This window comes from Cervus canadensis, chromosome 2, assembly GCF_019320065.1.
Source record: "Cervus canadensis isolate Bull #8, Minnesota chromosome 2, ASM1932006v1, whole genome shotgun sequence".
In the NCBI taxonomy this organism is placed as follows: Eukaryota; Metazoa; Chordata; class Mammalia; order Artiodactyla; family Cervidae; genus Cervus; species Cervus canadensis.
The window spans coordinates 19,165,040-19,182,668 of record NC_057387.1 but is presented as its reverse complement, the minus strand read 5'-3'; the positions used below and the strand labels follow the sequence as shown (position 1 = coordinate 19,182,668).

Genomic DNA, 17,629 nt, shown 5'->3' with positions numbered 1-17,629 from the left:
CAGCATGCCAGGCCTCCCTGTCCATCACCAACTCCCGGAGTTTACCCAAACTCATGTCCATCAGGTCGGTGATGCCATCCAACCATCTCATCCTCTGTCATCCCCTTCTCCTCCCGCCCCCAGTCCCTCCCAGCATCAGGGTCTTTTCCAATGAGTCAACTCTTCACATGAAGTGGCCAAAGTATTAGAGTTTCAGCTTCAGCATCAAATCCTCTGGATGGTAACTAATGCCAATGGCCATCAGTGGTCTCTAGGTTGATGAAAGTAGGATGGATACGCTCCACATCGCTCACCCTCATCCTGGGGACTCAATCCTCTATGAAAATTTTCTTTGGCAACCCACTCCAGTATTCTTGCCTGGGAAATCCTGTGGACAAGAAGAGCCTGGTGGGCTACAGTCCATGGGGTCGCCAGGTCGGACATGACTTAGCAAAAAAATGACAACAGCCCTACTTCTAGATTCATAAAAACCTCCTAGATGTTTCCTCCATGCCTTTTGCAGGCTTTCATTAACCTGGGTTCCTAAATGGCTACAGGGAGAAGTGCTGCTCTGCAACCCTCAGTTCAGTCGCCCAGTTGTGTCTGACTGAGACCCCACGGACTGCAGCACGCCAGGCTTCCCTGTCCATCACCAACTCCCAGAGCTTGCTCAAACTCATGTCCATCAAGTCAGTGATGCCATCCAACCATCTCATCCTCTGTTATCCCCTTCTCCTGCCTTCAATCTCTCCCAGCATCAGGGTCTTTTCCAATGAGCCAGTTCTTCGCATCAGGTGGCCCAAGTATTGGAGTTTCAGCTTCAGCATCAGTCCTTCTAATGAATATTCAGGACTGATTTCCTTAAGGATTGACTGATTTGATCTCCTTGCAGTCCAAGGGACTGAAGAGTTCTCTCCAACACCACAGTTCAAAAGTTATACAACCCTAGAAGCAAGAAATAAACTACCGTATGTGAGCTATGTTCTTTACTTGGATCTTTCTATTATAGCAATTATCCTAACTAACACAACATGCTGCTACTATTTCTTTTACGAGAGTAGTTCTGCTCAGAAAGAAATTCTCAGTAAATCTTTGGAGTGGGAGGTTAAGAACAAGCTGTTAGTGTAGGCTGCGGTACAGCCTCTGGATGCACATGGAACAGTGGTCCAAGTTAGGAAAAATGTTTCAGGCTGTGCAGGTCTCTTAACACTAAAGTATTTCTGTAGTTGGTCCTCACGCTGCAGGATCTCATTTCAAAATAAAATTCCATTTGGGAAAAAGTTGGAGGTTTCTCTTAAGTTCAAATATTAAAAGGGTGTAGTAGAAAGAAGTACATGGAGCTGCCTTGTATGCAGCATCTGTCTGTTCAACAAAAGCCTGCTGATTCTGACTCTGAACACCCAAGCCTTTCCTGGAGGAGGGCCTCCCTCAAGCTAGGCTTGGGATGGGGGGCGGTGAGGTGGGGCATCTTCTATAACAGAAACATCTTTTCTCAGCTAAGATTCTCCCTCACTTGTCTTGTGCTGGTGTTTGTTATGCCTTGACAGCAGGAAGTCCTTTCTTTTTTTTTTTTTAATTTTAATACCTATTTATTTATTTATGCCTGCTCTGAGTTTTTGTTGCTCCACGTGGGCTTCACTAGTTGTGGCAAGCGAGGGCTACTCTCCAGTTGTGGGGCGTGAACTTCTCATTGCTGTGGCTTCTCTTGTTGTGGAGTGCAGGCTCTAGGGCGTGTGGGCTCAGTGGTTGTGGCATGTGAGGTCCTCCCAGACCAGCGATCGAGCCCTTGTCCCCTGCACTGCTAGGCGAATTCTTAACCACTGGACCACCAGGGAAGCCCAGGAAGTCCTTCTTGAATTATAACTTTCTTTCCTCCTTCTGTAGTTGCAGAATCTCTCCATGTTCTCAGTGGAGGTAGAAAGAGCGCTGGCAACTGGCAGCGTGGTCTATGTCAGAGACATAAACAGAGAGATGAGTACGCAGACAGTCATAAATCCCCTTTCCTAGAGGTAAACCCATATGCCTGGGTTGGCTGTTCCTTCAGACAAGAGAACTGGTCCTCAAAAAAAAGTGTGTGGTTAAGGAAACTGCCAGCTTTTAGCACCCCGAAGGTTTATTTAATTAGGTAATTCATTTATTTATTTACCTTCACTGACGCTGAATAATTAACTGGCCTCACTGCCCTACTGCCAGAAGGCAGCAGCAATCCACCTAAGAAAGGCACAGCTACGGGCAGGTACCTGGGTTCTCCCTCTGACTTGTTTCAGATCACCAGAGGAGGATGCTGTGTATGTAGCTGCATCATTATTTTCCTCTACAAAACATGAAAGGGGATTGCTTTCCTCCCAGGAGAGAATACGTTTGCTTCTACAGAAGTTCTCTATAAGAAGAGTTAACTGGAGGCCATGCTGAAATAAAAAGCATATTGATTTTATCCTGATACAAAGTCAATCTCTTCTAATTTTTAAAATGAAGAACTTGGGACTTCCTTGACAGTCTTGTGGTTAAAACTTTGCTTCCAGTGCAGGGGCATAGGTTCATTCCCTGGTCAGGGAACTAAGAGCTCACATGACTGCGTTTGTGCTAAGTCACTTCAGTCGTGTCCAGCTTTTTGCAACACTATGGACTGTACCCTGCCAGGCTCCTCTGTCCATGGGATTCTCCAGGCAAGAATATAGGAGTGGGTTGCCATGCCCTCCTCCAAGGGATCTTCCCGACCCAGGGATTGAACCTGTGTCTCTTAGGTCTCCTGCACTGGCAGGCGGGCTCTTTACCGATAGTGCCACCTGGGAAGCCCAAGATCTCACGTGCCGAGTGGCAAATAAACAAATAAAATGAAGAACTTGAAGTACATAACTACAGCACACATTTTTTTGTTTGTTTTTGTCAGCTGTGCTGTGAGGCTTGTGGAATGGGATCTCAGTTCTCTGACCAGGGATGATCCCAGGCCACGGTAGTGAAAGTCAAGAATCGTGACCAGAATCCTAACCACTAGGTCACCAGGGAACTCACTATAGCACTAAAATTTAAGCCTGTTTAAATTCTATATTGTAATAAACTAAAGCATGAGCGAGAGAGAGAGAAAAGGAAAGAGGTAAACAAGAAAGAAAAAAGAAAATTGAGATGATAAGAGACTAAGAAGTGATAAGAGGAAGAAGGAAGTGAGAGGCAGATGGTTCTTCCAGAGCCAGAGAGGGAAAAGACAGAAATAAGACAGCGAAAGGGAGATGTGGGGAGAACTAAACAGTGAGCAGAAGCCTTGTGCCAGGTGTTTTATGTCCATTATTTCACATTTTTTCAATGTGCATTCATCATACAGTTAAGGTTTGAAGCAGGGGAATGATATTATCAGATGGACATTTTTTAAAAGTATTGACTTATTTATTTTTGGCTATGCTGGGTCTTTCCCGCTGCGCATAGGCTTTCTCTAGTTGTGAGCAGGAGTTACTCTTCACTGGCTCAAGGTGAGCAGGCTTCAACAGTTGCAGTGCACGGCTTAGTTGCTCTGCAGCATGTGGTATCTTCCCGGACCAGGGATCGAACCCATGTCTCCTGCATTGGCAGTCAGATTCTTAGCCACTGGACCACCAGGGAAGTCCCAAACGGTCATTTTTTAAAGACCACTGTAGCTGCAAAGAGGGCCATGGGTGAAGGCAGGCAGACAATTTTGGAGGCTGTTGTGGAAATCAAGGAGAGAGATGATGCTAGCTTGGATTAGAGTGGCGGCAGGAAGAATACAGAGGAGCAGAGAGAAGTATGGAAATTTTAGGTGGAAGACTAAAGGAACTAAGCCCTTTCTATATGTTTCCATTGTACCTTACACTTATCTCATCGTTGCCTTTATTACATCTTACTGAAATTACCTCTTTACTCATCTGTGTTTCCCTTTAGACCTGGGCTGCCCAACATCACTAGTCATGTGTAGAATCTGAGCAGGGCAATGTGAGATGTGCTCGAAGTGTAAAATACACACTGAATTAGAACAACAATTCAAAATAAAGACTGCAAATATTAATAATTTCTATATTGCTACATATTAAAATGATACATATATATATTTGGTGGGCATAAAATACATTATTAAAATTAATGTTATTGGTTTCTTTTAAATATCTTTATGTGGCTACCAGAAAATTTTAAATTACATGTGTGGCTCACATTCTGTTCCTACTGAACAGCACTATGAGAGACTATAAGAACTGAGGTTTCTCCAAGGCCTACCACTTATTTAAATAAGCATTGAATGAGTAAATATATTTGGCCAGGTCACATTCAAATTCTGACTGCAGGTATGTATTAATGATGAAGGCTTTCAGTGTTGGTTCATATTGTTAACAATGTTGGCTTCACTGTTGGCTGAAAAAGAATGAGTTTTCTAAACCAGTTAGACCCAACATTGCCCAGAATTTGGCTAAAAATTTTAGAATACTTCTGCAATCCATCTACTTGTCTTAGATATTCGTCTACTAAAGAACACAGTTCACTTTTGGCTCAGTCTCTCTGGAAACCATGTGGCACAGGCATGGTCCCCTAATTGAGGACCATCTTAAAGCAGGCATTCTAAAAGCAATGACTAAAACGTGAAACAGAATACCTACACATCGCAATCTGTGAATCTCTTCTGGAGTTGTGACTTCATTTTCACTCAGGAGTTCAGCACCTCGCCAAATCTGTGCTTCTGTGGAGCTCAGGGACTTGAGCCAAAGGAAATGAGCACAGTGTCCAGCCGACTCTGGTCACAGCCAATTCAAGTGGAACACTTAGATGTCTTCTGAGCACATCAGCACTGCTCTTGTTTTATTCCCCTGCAGCTTTACATGCGCTGTGCTTCGCTGTCAAGTCACATCAATCAGAAAGAACAATTTTACGAGCCAGTAGGGGTCTGGCATGTTGTATCTCTCAGAACCCTTTTAATTAATTCACTAAAGTCTTTAAGGAAACAGCTTGGTAAATCTCTTCAGCAAGTTTCCACTGCTTAGCAGTCTGACAGCATTAAAATAAACTAGAGCTCCATGTTCTGTTTTAACCTTTTCCAAACATGCTTACTACTGAATATAGCTAAGGGCAGAAACACAAAAGAAAATTCAGCCTTAATTCCTCCATGGAATCATGTGACTTGCAGAGCTCCCAGCCTACACTCTCCCAATGAATGATGTAATGGAAGCTGGGGCCCACTAATCGCTTTTGACATGAATAACTTGAATAACGTGTAGAAACCTTCTCCCCCCCTGATTTGTGTCAAGTGAGCTTAGCTTTTCCACATTTAAGTAAACTTCTCAAGCTCTATACTGACAAGAGCCTTGTCAGTATATATATACACATTTCTCCCCCCTAACATTTTAAGTAATCCACATTCCAAGGTCAAGAGAGCCTGCATCTGGTGAAAGGGCTTTAGGGCAGACACCTCCACGCTAAGCTTCATTGATGACAGCTTCGCGTTACAGGATCCCCATCCTGATATTTTCCTTACGCATAGAGTAAGGAACATGCCATGTTCATTCATTCAACCAGTATTTACTGTTTGCCATGAGCAAAGCACTTTGGAGAATATCTAGATAAATAATAAATAGTTATCATTTAATGAGTCCCTATTATAGCCTAGGTATCTTAAAATACACAACACTGCAAAGAGATTAACTCCATTTCACTGCAAAATAAAACAGGGTCTCTAATTTGAGGAGTTTACATTTCACAAAGATTTCTGGTGTATAGCGTGGTATAGACGTGTGTGTGTGCGTGTTCTGGTGTATAGGGTGGTATAGATATGTGAGTGTGTGTGAGTGTGTGTGTGTGTGTGTGTGTACTCAGTTGCACCTGACTCTTCTTGACCTCATGGACTGTAGTCTTTCAGGCTCCTTTGTGCATGTAATTTTCCAGGCAAGAATACTGGAGTGGGTTGCCATTTCCTACTCCAGCGGATCTTCCCAACCCAGGTATCAAACCTGCATCTCTTGCATCTCCTGGACTGGTAGGCGGATTCTTTACCACTCTGCCACCTGGGAAGCCCGATATAGACTATATGTATACATAAATGCTGTTTCTGATGAAATTTAGAAGTATGTCAGATTATTTAATCCATAATACCCAACAGTATTCTGAACTAAACATTCAAATGTTTGTTGACATACCAACCAGGAAAGAGAGAGGCTGTGTTCCATCCACATTAAGAACTGCGTGGCAAAAGATAATTAGAAATGCATGCAGCAATAAAGCAAAATTTCCTAAATCTGAATGAGAAACTAGGTAAATTACCTACCCATCGAGATTTTTCAAAAATAATCTTAATTAAACCTGGGCTGAGTTGTGATCTTACCACTTTTTTAGAAGGGCCATTTATTAGAATGAAGTAAAACAAAACCTCAAAGTCATAACCCACGGAAATGTTCATTACTTACCAGGGTGATGTTTTGGGGAGTCGACCTCCATTGGCAAAATTACTGTCACACCGAAATCTTATTCTAAGTATCTGGTGAGGGCAAATGAGAGCCTTGGAGCCTGATCTTTCCAAATGTAATTTACATCTAAATTAATTTGAGAGAGAGAAAAGAAAGACTCTATGTTTAAAACTCGCCTTTTAATTTTTCCTCCAGGTCACCTCTTCTGCACTCTTAATATGGCTCCCTTCACGGAGTCGGAGGCCAAAAGAGCATCATGACAAAAAGAAATGATCCAAAAAAAGCCGAGTCTTGACAACCCCAGCCATTCACCGGGTTCGGGAGACCAAGGCCCCGTCCTCAACTCCCCGGCCGCCAGCGCCCCCTCGCGGGCAGCGGCTGCTCAACCGAGGAGGGCCGGCAGCCACTGCCCTTTGGGAGACTTCAGGGCTATCTTCTCCCCTGCGCCCCGCCTCGCGTACCCCCGCCCCGTCCCGCCCCCGCCGCTGGCGCCTCCGCACCCGTCTGCAGCCCAGCCCCGGGCGTTCGCCGCTCCTGCTGCTCCTGCCGGCGCTGTCCGCACACCCACCCACACGTCAAACGCCCTCTTTTCCCCTGAAAAGTTTCTAGACGGTAGGGACTATTTTCTTCTAATGTAACCTTCCACCAAACTGGAGGGAAAAGTTACCCGAGGCCTGGGAGGGGTCGGGGTTCTGGGGGCGGGGGATGGGACCTGGGTTTTTAAAAAGAGGTCTCTTTTCCGGGAAAATAAATGGTTGGGCCTCCAAGCCAGAGCTTTGTTTGCTTGGTTAGCTGAAAAAGGTGCTTGATGATGCTGAATATTTAAGATAGAATTTTTCTTAAATTAACATAAAATATATTGCACCAGATAAATGGTTCTTGTCTTCAGACCTTGCAGTTCTTTCTGTTGATTCTCCTCTGAACCCTTCTTCCCCCAGGCTCCTAAATCCTTAACTTCAGCTATAGAGAAAAACAAGATCCCCTGGGAATGACTTCTTAAATCCTAGAGACAAAAGTCAAACCTAGAAACTGCTGTCCTGGGAAGCTGGCTGAATTCTATCCATATTCTGGATGGGTAAACTCACCTGCAGAAATATATAGTGAAAACCCACTAGGCCTGTATTTTTTTCAGATTTTAAGTGGCAAAAATCAGTTTGGTAAGGAGTTTTAGGAAGGGAGGGAGAAAGAAAGGGAAAGAAAGGAAGGAGCCGGAATAAAAGAATAGAAAAATATGACATACTACGAGCCAGTATTCTTTCATGAAACCAGTCTCATGTGTGCATGTACAGGGTCAAGAAGTAGAATATATTTTTTACTGTGTGTTGTGGTCAAAACAATGTCTGAAAAACTACTGTGATAGACAATGGAATTATTTTAAGAGACCTAGAAAGGGTTGAAAAGTCATCTACTTCATTCCTCTATACTTAGGCAGTGTTTCGTTTAAGGAGTGTGTGTTAGTCGCTTACGCCTATCCAACTCTTTGAGACCCCATGGAAGGTAGCCTGCCAGGCTCTTCTGTCCATGGAATTCTCCAGGCAAGAATATTGGAGTGGGTTGCCGTTCCCCTCTCCAGGGACTCTTCCAGGGATGGAACCTGGGTCTCCTGCATTGCAGTCAGATTCCTTACGGTCTGAGCCACCAGGGAAGCCCCCATTTAAAGAATAGGCCAGACTTAGTTATTCTTCTTGCTTCATTCTTCCCATCTCAATATATACTATTAATGGCTTGTGAATAATTTGTGTCTTGAAAGCTATTATTTCAGTAAAGAAAGCTTTAGCTTAAAATATGAAGGGAATTCTGCCAAGTTCCTCTTTTCTCTATGGCTCTTCCATTACCCTGTGACCCTGGGGCCATGGACACATTCCACGTCTGGAAGCACTGTCGGAAGTGCAGACCTGAAAGCCTGGGTTACTAGAATATCATGTGGTCAAATATTCCTGTGGATCTATTTTTTAATATATGTTTACTTGAAAGTAAACATTTTTCTCCTTTCCCTAATTGTTTATTAAAATATTTTTATTGTCCTATGTAAGTCATATGAGAGCCTGAAGCACTTGAATTTGACTTTGTCCCTTCTCAGTGGGGGAAGCTTGCTTTTGTGCTAATCAGGGCTATGGTCTCTGGCTGAAATTTCTGTTTTTACCCCCATTACACACACTCGCTTCATTCCTGCCATTTTCATTCGTTCAACATTTGGATCAAAAGGCTCACATGTACATGTGGGTAAGGGTGCTGATGGCAGGGGAACACTTTCATCATCAACAGTGGGCCACTGGCCCAGTGATAACAGTAAAATAATAATAATGATTATTATTTAAAAAAAAATAATGATTATTATTAACACATATTTCTCAACCCTTTCCTGTGCTAAGCAAATTACGTGCATTGGGTCTGTGAATTCTCCTAATAACCCTATCTCATAATTGAAGAAACTGAGCTTAGATGCGGGTAAGTAATGTGCTGGTTTGTGAGTGGCAGGACTCTTTACCTGGTCTCTCCTTTCATTTTTTTTTCACTGACTGAATACTGAATCTGAGTGTTTTCCTCCAAAGACCTCTTCCCTAAAAGGCAGTTGTGACACCAATCAGATAGATTATGTTCCTTGAAGTCATGCCTTGTTAACTGGCATCTGAAGTACACCACAGATTTTATTTACCAGGCAAGAGGGGGTCATTGCAAATGTGGATGGAGGAAGGGGAGCCCCTGGGTAAATTGTTTACAAAGCTGTACACAGATGTGTTTTGGGAGAGAAGAAAAGCAAATACTGTGAACTTACTTAACTGGTTTTATTTCCTGTACATGTTTGTCATGGGTCAGGGTTGCTATTCAGCTAGTTGTTCAACATTTTGAGTACCAATCCTGCCAGTAAATCTTGGTGTTTGACCTGTAGGGGTCATGGGAGTTCTTGGAGCTCTTTGAGGGAGAGCAACAGGGGATGGGGAGAATTTTTGTGCAATTAGAAAAGTAATCTTTTGAAGAATAACATGCTTTCCTTTTTCCCTTTCTGAGAAAATGACTTGATCCTCAGTTGGCCCTTGACATTCATCTGCCTAGGGGAGATAAGGATTTGTTACAGAAGGAATGAGGGGTAAATAACTGAGATATTTGGCTTCTGACATTCAACATGGGATTTTATAGCAAGACACGAACTTTCTAAGCCAGGTTAGTGGCTTGAAAGAGGATTTCCTAAATTCCCTTTAAAAAAGAGAATTCCTGTGCCTCCCTGAAGAGCCCCGCTTGGGGAACTCAATTCAGTAAGTTCTCCCAGACGGTATGGCAGCCAGGCCCGATGCCTGCTGTTCAGTGGCCGCAGGACGTGAAGCCAAGGCAGGCAGGCAGGCCTATGTTTTTGGTCCTGGGGGAATGATGGGAAGTAGGGGAACAAGAAATAGGCGCAAGGGGGAAACTGTCAGATGTGTGTCCCAATTTCTCCCCTCCAGGCTTCTGTGTAGAGATGACAGGGGTGCATCATAGAATTGGAGGGAATGGCAGAGACTGGTCCTACTTGGGCCCTCGTAAGGAGGCCCAGGATGCTCTGTTCCCCTCTGTGACACCATGCAGAAGTGTGGTCAGGCAGGAGGCCTGGAGATCTAGCTTTCCTGGGAAAGCCACAGTGAGAGCCACAGTGATTGACTGGCTGGCTGGTGGCTGGAGGGGTGAACTTACGGGAGAAGGTGACCCTGGAGTGAACATTGCAGAAGGAACCACCGCCTTCTGCTTCCCTGGGCCAGGGCGCCATGGGCCTCGTAGACCCACAGTCACAGGCTAAGAAGAGGTGGAGGGAGGGCCGCAGGGCCTGAGCACCCTGAGGGAGGCCACCTCACAGATCGTAGCCGTATGGTCTCCAGCCACAGATTTCAGCTGCAGACACCAACAGGGCAAGGAGTGGCCGGGTGGAGAGGGGACATGGCCCCAAAGGCCAGAGCAGTCAAAGGACACTACACCTGAGGGGTCTCTGGGTTCTCTCCTTTGTCATATGGTTGATAAGCCCTGCTGATACACTTGGAGAGATGCTGGTAAAGAGGGTGAAGGTGTGAGAATGCTGAGAAAAATGTGAGATTGCTGAGAAATGTTATTTTCATCCAGAGAATAAGTGTTACCTAAAGGAGTTATTTAAATTACTGATGAGGCTTAACTTTCTTTTTTTGCTTTTCTTTTAATTATTTTAATAATTGTGAAATATTTAAGAAATAAGAAGTCATGTAAAGAACTTCTGTATCTACTACCACTCAGTACAAAAGACAGAAACATTACCAATACAGTTGAAACTTCCAGTATACCACTCCACAAATGTCACTTTTATTAGGTTGAACAATATGAAATTGTCAATATTTGACTGTTTTTTACCTACCAAAAAACCCCAATAATTTTATATGAGCTTGATATTTAACCTTTATGAGTTTGATCAGTACCTTGATCATTCTGTTGCCCGCTTGGAATGTTTTTCTTCCTTTCCTTCACTTATTTACATCCTACCTGTGCTTTAAGACAAGATCTGAGCGCTAATTCTTTCACGTTTTCACTGAAGACTTGAACCTGCATAGAGCTATCCCCCCCCACCAACCCAGAATGTACTGTCTATCTCTGGCAGCATTACTTTATTTAAAAAAAAATATTTATTTAGGCTGTGCTGGGTCTTAGTTGCAGCATGTGGAATCTTTAGTTGCAGCATGCAGGATCTAATCCCCTGACCAGGGATCAAACCCAGGGCCCCCTGCATTGGGAGTATGGAGCCTTAGCCACTGGACCACTAAGGAAGTCCCTCATGTAGCATTATTTTATATGTCATATTCTTTCATTGTCTGGACTGCAAGAATTAGCACCTAGCGATATTATTTTGCCTGTTATGCTGTTTTGTTAGTTAACACGTGGAAGAAATAACAGGATTTGACTCAATTTTTATTGGATTAAAGACAGTATATAGTTTATTTCTTGGAAGTTATGATTTGCAGTAATTTTATAAAAGATGTTTGAGCCCCACACCCAAACTAGTTAGGAGAGACACCTTAAAGGGAAGAAATCTGAGAAAGAATCAGAATATGGAGCCTATCATCCATGAGTGTAGTTAAGTTTTATCATGTCCCATTAAATACTTATGGGATAGGGTATCTTAAGAACTAACAATAAAAGCCACCATTTATGGAGGAACTAACATAACTCAGGTGCCATCCTAGGCATTTTATATACTATCATCTCTATAATACAATAACCCTACAATGTAGGGAATATCAAGCTCTATCAAGTTAACCATACTTATTTCCATTCTTAGCCATAAAAATGTCCTGTGGTAATTTCTTTCTTCTTTTTTTAATCCAGTCTTTATACCAATGTATTTATCAGTATAGTTAGGCCATGCTGAATTAGCAAATTAATCAAATCTCAGAGGCTTAGCACAGTAAATGTTTGTGGTGGTTCTGGTGAAACCCAGTGTATTTTGAAAAGCTCAGTAGTTCAGGCCTTCTCCCTGGGGTGACTTAGGAATCTTGGCTGTTTCTATCTTATGTTTCTACCATTCCTCTAAGTAGGAAAAGAAGAGCCACACCAGCCTTTAAGCAGGCTGGGAGTCACCCATCACTTAACACCCATATTCCCATTTGCCAGGACTCAATGTTGAGGCCCTACCTAACACTTGCAAGGGAGGCTGAGAAATGCAGAGAGAACATGAATATTCAATAAGCCACAGCCAATGAATCAGGTGGAGTGGAGCCAGGTATCCCAAGAGGGTCACTTTATTTGTAGGATTGGAGAATCAGAGATAACCTCCTCAGTTCCAGTGGTATCAAGTTCAGCGGGCTGAGGTAGCTAGATTATCTGACCATCTTTCAGGTTTTAGAGGTGCTTGGACTTTCACAGATATTGAAGAACATTTGGGGCAAAGGTAAAGGAAGACATAAAATAACAGTAACAACAATAATAATAGTAAGCCACTTAGAATAAGAAGGAACTCTATAATAGTTCTTTGGGCACATGTGTTCATATGATTATTGAGAGGCTATCATTTCTCTGGGAAGACAGGATGTGAAGCATCTTGTTCAACGAACCCTGGGCCTGAGGTGCTTTCCCTGGGGACCATGAACAGACATGGGAATGGGCTTTAAACCTCAAAGTGTTTGCAAAATTTTGTGTATATGCACAAATGTGCATTTTTCTGGTAGAGATTATCCATAGCTTTCATAAAGATTTTCAATAGCTTCATAATGCATAAAACGTTAACATTTACTTTTCTAAACTAGGAATAGGATTTCTGAATAGGAGAAGCAGAGATCAGAGGCTGTCAGGAAGCAGGTGCATAGGAAAGAGGAAATTCATATTCCCACCTGACTCATAGTACTAACACACCAATGCATTTACATGCAAACCTAGAAGTGAGAATTATTTCCTGGCTGAATGAAGGTTAAATAATTTTCCTTCTTTAAAATGATTTTAAATTGGTGAATCTTGGCACTTTCACATTTTCAAATTTTATTACCTTTATGTCTCAGGCAATGGGAAAGGCATTAAAAATGCCTTTTTGGCTATCACAGGAGATGGTCTCCTTGCTATCTCTAACTCTTACTGTATATAGCCAACAATTAGAAGATAATCCAAAAAAATCTGACCACTTATCTACACCAGAAAAATTTTAAACTTATTTCTGGAGGATACCTCAGTCTCCTCAACTGTAAAACAATGATATTAATCCTCATGTCCTTCAAAAGGATGACTTAAGTTTTTTTAATGTCCACAGTTGTGTCTGGAAATTATTACAACTATAATAAAAAACAAACACTGCTAAATTAGAAAAAGAATGTATCTTAGACCAAAAACATTTTTAAATTAAATTTTGCTTTGCAATCTCTTATAATGAACAAGCCACATAACAAGTGTGTCCATGAAGTGGAGAAGGAAATGGCAACCCACTCCAGTATTCTTGCCGAGAAAAGTCCATAGACAGAGGAGCCTGGTGGGCTACAGTCCATGGGGTTACATGACTGAGCATGCATGCTTGAGGGTGGAGGGAGACGGGTTGGTAGCAATAAACTGGTAAATCTAAAAAATAAAAGAAAAAAAGTGTGTCCAAAAGTAATCCAATTCATTTTTCCATGAAGTTTTATGGAATCAGTTTAATTACTCGATTCTCATACCTGCTCACCTCCATGGCAACAACCTAGATGGAACAAGTATAGATTTGCTTCTTGGTATCTCTTAACTAATATTAATTTAATTCTAAATTTAACTAAGTTATTATCTCCCATGAAATCATATAGCAGCTCACAAAGAAGTCTTCATGACTGATGCAGTTACTGCTCATGCATTTCTTGAAAAATGTTTTGAAGACAGAGACGTTCCATTACTTCTTGTTGGAAGAGAATGAGGAATTCTGCTTTGAGAAACCCAAAATGAAAACTTCCTCCAGCTATTTCTCACCTCCTGAGAATTTTCTGAGCCCCTAGGAAAGAACTCAGAGCCTGTAAACACAAGGAATTACCAAACAATATTCATAAGTACAATTTACAGCAGCCTCCAAGATCCCATTTTTTATTTGAAACTGGTCAGATACAGCTCTTCACTTGCCCTTTATTTCACGATGATTTCCCTGTCAAGCTAGACATTTCGTGTCTCCTCCTCCTACATGTTGGCTTCTTTAGACTTCTAGGCTCAGTGCAATCAGTTGTCAATTTTTTTGAGTTGGGAGATGCTCAGATGGTGAAAACTGCTGCCACTGTTTTCCTAGCTCTTCCAAAATGAGTCGCTCCCTTTGAGCTCTTGGTTTTGACGACCCCGAGTGTGTTCTATAAGAGTGGGATGCTCATTTTTAAGGAAACCTGGCATTGGTCCCCACGAAGCTGCTTTCTGCCTGGACTGACCTCACTGTCCTCTCCAATCCCCACCCTGACACGTACCAGTCACCCTCACACTGAACCTGAGCGGTCCGTGATTGGGTCTGTACATTGACAGAACGACAGCAGAGGGGCACCCAAGGCTCACTACTTCTGAAGACATGTTGAAATCATTTGTGATCTCTGCCTTGACAGTCTCCAAGCTACAGGTGTTTCCAATTTTCAACTCGTGGCAGAAACCATAAGCCAAGGAAGCAAATAAGTGTTTCCAAAAACTGTTGAAAAGAAACACCCTCCTGCTACCTAACTGTGAAATGCCCAACTTGGGACTTCCATTAACTTTTGACCTTCTTTCTTAGAAACCCATATGGAGAGGATTCAATTTTTCTAAGTTGGTTACTGAAGACTGGGATAGCTTTTTAGCAGCAGTATTAGGGTCCCAATTTCTTCAATACAAAAACTGAGTTGGCTTTCAGACCCATCCCCAATATGTTATAGAGGCCTACGTGAATTCATTCCTAAGGATTTGATCCAGGCTATTTGTTCTGCTGCTTTGGTTTTTCCCGTAATCATCAAGATGGTTCAAATATAGGAGAATGACAAGTATCAATTATATTATTAATATTTCACTCTAGAAATTTGTGTGTTAGCTGATGACACAATGTTCCAAGACTGTCAAAATTAATATGGGTTTTCCCTCTTTAGCTAGGGGAATACATTTCTGGAAATGGAAGTGCTAACTATATAGTTTTTTTCAAGATGCTGCTCTGGTGTTGCAAGTGTTCTTCAAATGCTCTGAGGTTATAGATGTCTCTACCCCTGATTTCTTCTAGCTACCAGTCATTCAACTGTTGATCAATCCCCCTAGGCTGTGGCAGAGCTAGAATATCTTTTCCATTGTCAAAGGACTTACTTACTCCATCCCTTGATGATCTGTTGATCTTTATCCTTGTTTCCTGAATTCTTTCCTCAAAGGTGTCCCCAGCCCCTGCAAAACTCCCATTTTAACATTCAGCAGAATATTTTTCCTTTATTTCTTTGTGGCAGGCATCATCACTCACACACATTTTGTTAGCCATTATGGGTCAAAACTGTCTCCCAGGGCACAAACTAAATTACAGAAAAATAGGTCACAAAGAAGTAAACAACATACTCCAGAACTCACTCAACTGAAGCGCAGCTCCACAGTTCCCACCCTGGTCCAGGCCACCATCATCTCTCACCTGCAAATTGCAATAGCTCACTAACCTTGCCCCTACCAGTTATTCTCTCCAAGTGGCCAGAGTGGTCCTTTAAAAACATTAGTCAGGCCATGTCACTCCTTGGCTCAAAATCCTCCCATGACTTTACTTTCACTAAGAATAAAACCTGAACTTGACTTCACCTTCTTTAGGTCTGTGCTCAAATGTCACCTTAATGACGAAGCCTTCTCCAACCACCCCTACTGCTGTACCACACCCCCACTTCCTTGTCCTTCCCTTTTCCTCACCCCTAGCACTTACACCACCGTATCACTCTTATATATTCATTTATTTTTGTGGTAAATTGTATTCTTCAAGATGACCACAACAAGATTTCGCATTCCACACACTTTTCTTACAATGTGATGTTTCTGCTACTTCCTTTGAGAGATGTTTCCCATCCCTCTTGAACCAAGGTGGGTCTGTAACTGTGGTGGAACTGATGCTAGCCTCAGTGACCTCTGAGGCTAGGTCACAAAAACCCATACAACTTCTGCCTGGTCTTTTTGGGACCCTCAATCTTGGAACTCAGCCATTATGATATGAGGAGGCCTAGGCCACATGGAGAGGCCAACTGTTGACTGTTCTGACCAACAGCCCTAGATGCAGTCCAAGCCAACAGTCATCATCAACTTCTAAACTTCTGAGGAAGCTTTTGAGATGACTTCAGCCTCAGCCACTGCATGAGACTCCAAGTGAGAACTTTTAAGCTTAGTCTAATGACCTCCCAGAACTGTGAGGGATAAGAGTACAACTGTTGTGCTAAGCCACTAAGTTTTGCAACCATTTGTTATTCTATAATAGATATTGGAACAATTTACATGTATATTGTATGTCTCTCCTCACTAAAGTTTCATGAATTCAAGGATTTTGTTTTCTTTGTTATTGCATTCCCAGCACCTAGAACAGTGCCTGGCATATAGCAAGTACTCAAGAAATATTTGCTGAATAAATGAATGGATGCATAGATGCATTTTCAGTAAGGTACTCTAATGGTTATTGATCAGTGGGAGATGGTACAATCTGCTGGGTTAGACCTCACTGGCATAGACCTCATTGGCATAGATCATAAGTTGGCCCTTAAGAGCATGGCAAAATATTTTTCAGCAAGAATATTTCAGAGGCAAATGACATTATAATGAATTATAGTAATTTTGGGGAGAAAACATAAAATAGGATTAGAGCTTCATGCAGAATGTCTTTTGACGATTCATTCCATAACCCCACCATGGGCCTTTCCAGATCAGGTCTGGAAAAGCTTCAGAAGTATTTTCAGAAGGCTCAGTGATTCTTACAATTCAAAGAATAAAATTCTTCCCATGAATGACTAGTTGAAATCACTCATGTTTCTGGTTTGAAATGGGAAGATGAAAATGGGTGGTGGTGCATGCATATGCACAGGTGCTCAATCTGGGATGCTTCCTTCCACTGCCTATTTTCATAGTCTGGTGGTTTGGAGTGTGTACAAGAGAAGGAATAAATATGGTTCTGCATCCACCTAGTCTTGCACCAAGTACTTTGATTTAGCATTTGGTTTAGAACAAATAGTTGTGTATTGCTTAAAAAGCAATAATATCCTCAAATATCCAAAGAAAATACTAAAATTTTATCACCTCAGGAGGTAATAAAGGAAAAAATTTCTTAAGTTACTTGGGAAAGAGGTTACTTTTTGTTTGAGGAAGAATAACAGGAGGATAATCTTGACTGGACCAAACAATTTCTTTGGGCCAATCCATCTCAGCCTTGATTGGAGCAAAAAGCTATTGGGGAGTCTACAGTTTCTTTGAAGATCTACGACGAGTCTATTCATCTCAAAGCAGTTTCCATACATGAATCACCTTGATAAGCAATCACGTGTGGCTTCCAGAATCTAGAAAGGTTTATGGTAAAAACAGCTTTTAAAAGCTCTTCACTTAATGCTACTTGACTGAAATGTCTCTTGAGGTACAGTGAGTGTCATTTTGATGCCTTTGTTCCAATGACAGTCGTTGGTGCCATTGGGCCTCACCATCTGGCCTATAGCATGATGTTGTCCTCTTGATTAGGTAGAAGCCTTGGGTGGAAAGTGTGGAGATTCTCAAAATTTTCCCAGGAAGTGCAGGGAAGTATTTTCTTTGGAAACCCCATCGTTCTCACCAAAATCTAGAGATTGCTTCTAAAGCTAATTATTTTCCATTTCATTTTTTAAATTATT

At 42.1% G+C, this 17,629-nt stretch overlaps 1 protein-coding gene and 1 long non-coding RNA gene across 2 annotated transcripts in view; one reads left to right on the top strand and one right to left on the bottom strand.

Moving 5' to 3' along the window:
• Window positions 1-106: 106 nt before the first annotated feature.
• LOC122434682 lies at window positions 107-6,984 on the bottom strand. The gene is made up of 4 exons (XR_006267442.1): window positions 6,875-6,984; window positions 6,375-6,500; window positions 4,578-4,811; window positions 107-1,925 (listed from the first exon to the last, which is right to left on the bottom strand). It is a non-coding gene; the product is annotated as an uncharacterized LOC122434682 (long non-coding RNA).
• POGZ (pogo transposable element derived with ZNF domain) overlaps window positions 6,888-17,629 on the top strand; it is a 57,729-nt gene continuing 46,987 nt past the window's right edge. Inside the window, exon 1 of the mRNA XM_043458278.1 lies at window positions 6,888-6,986. The gene's annotated coding sequence lies outside the window, so the exon portion shown is untranslated. The remainder of the gene's footprint in view (window positions 6,987-17,629) is intronic.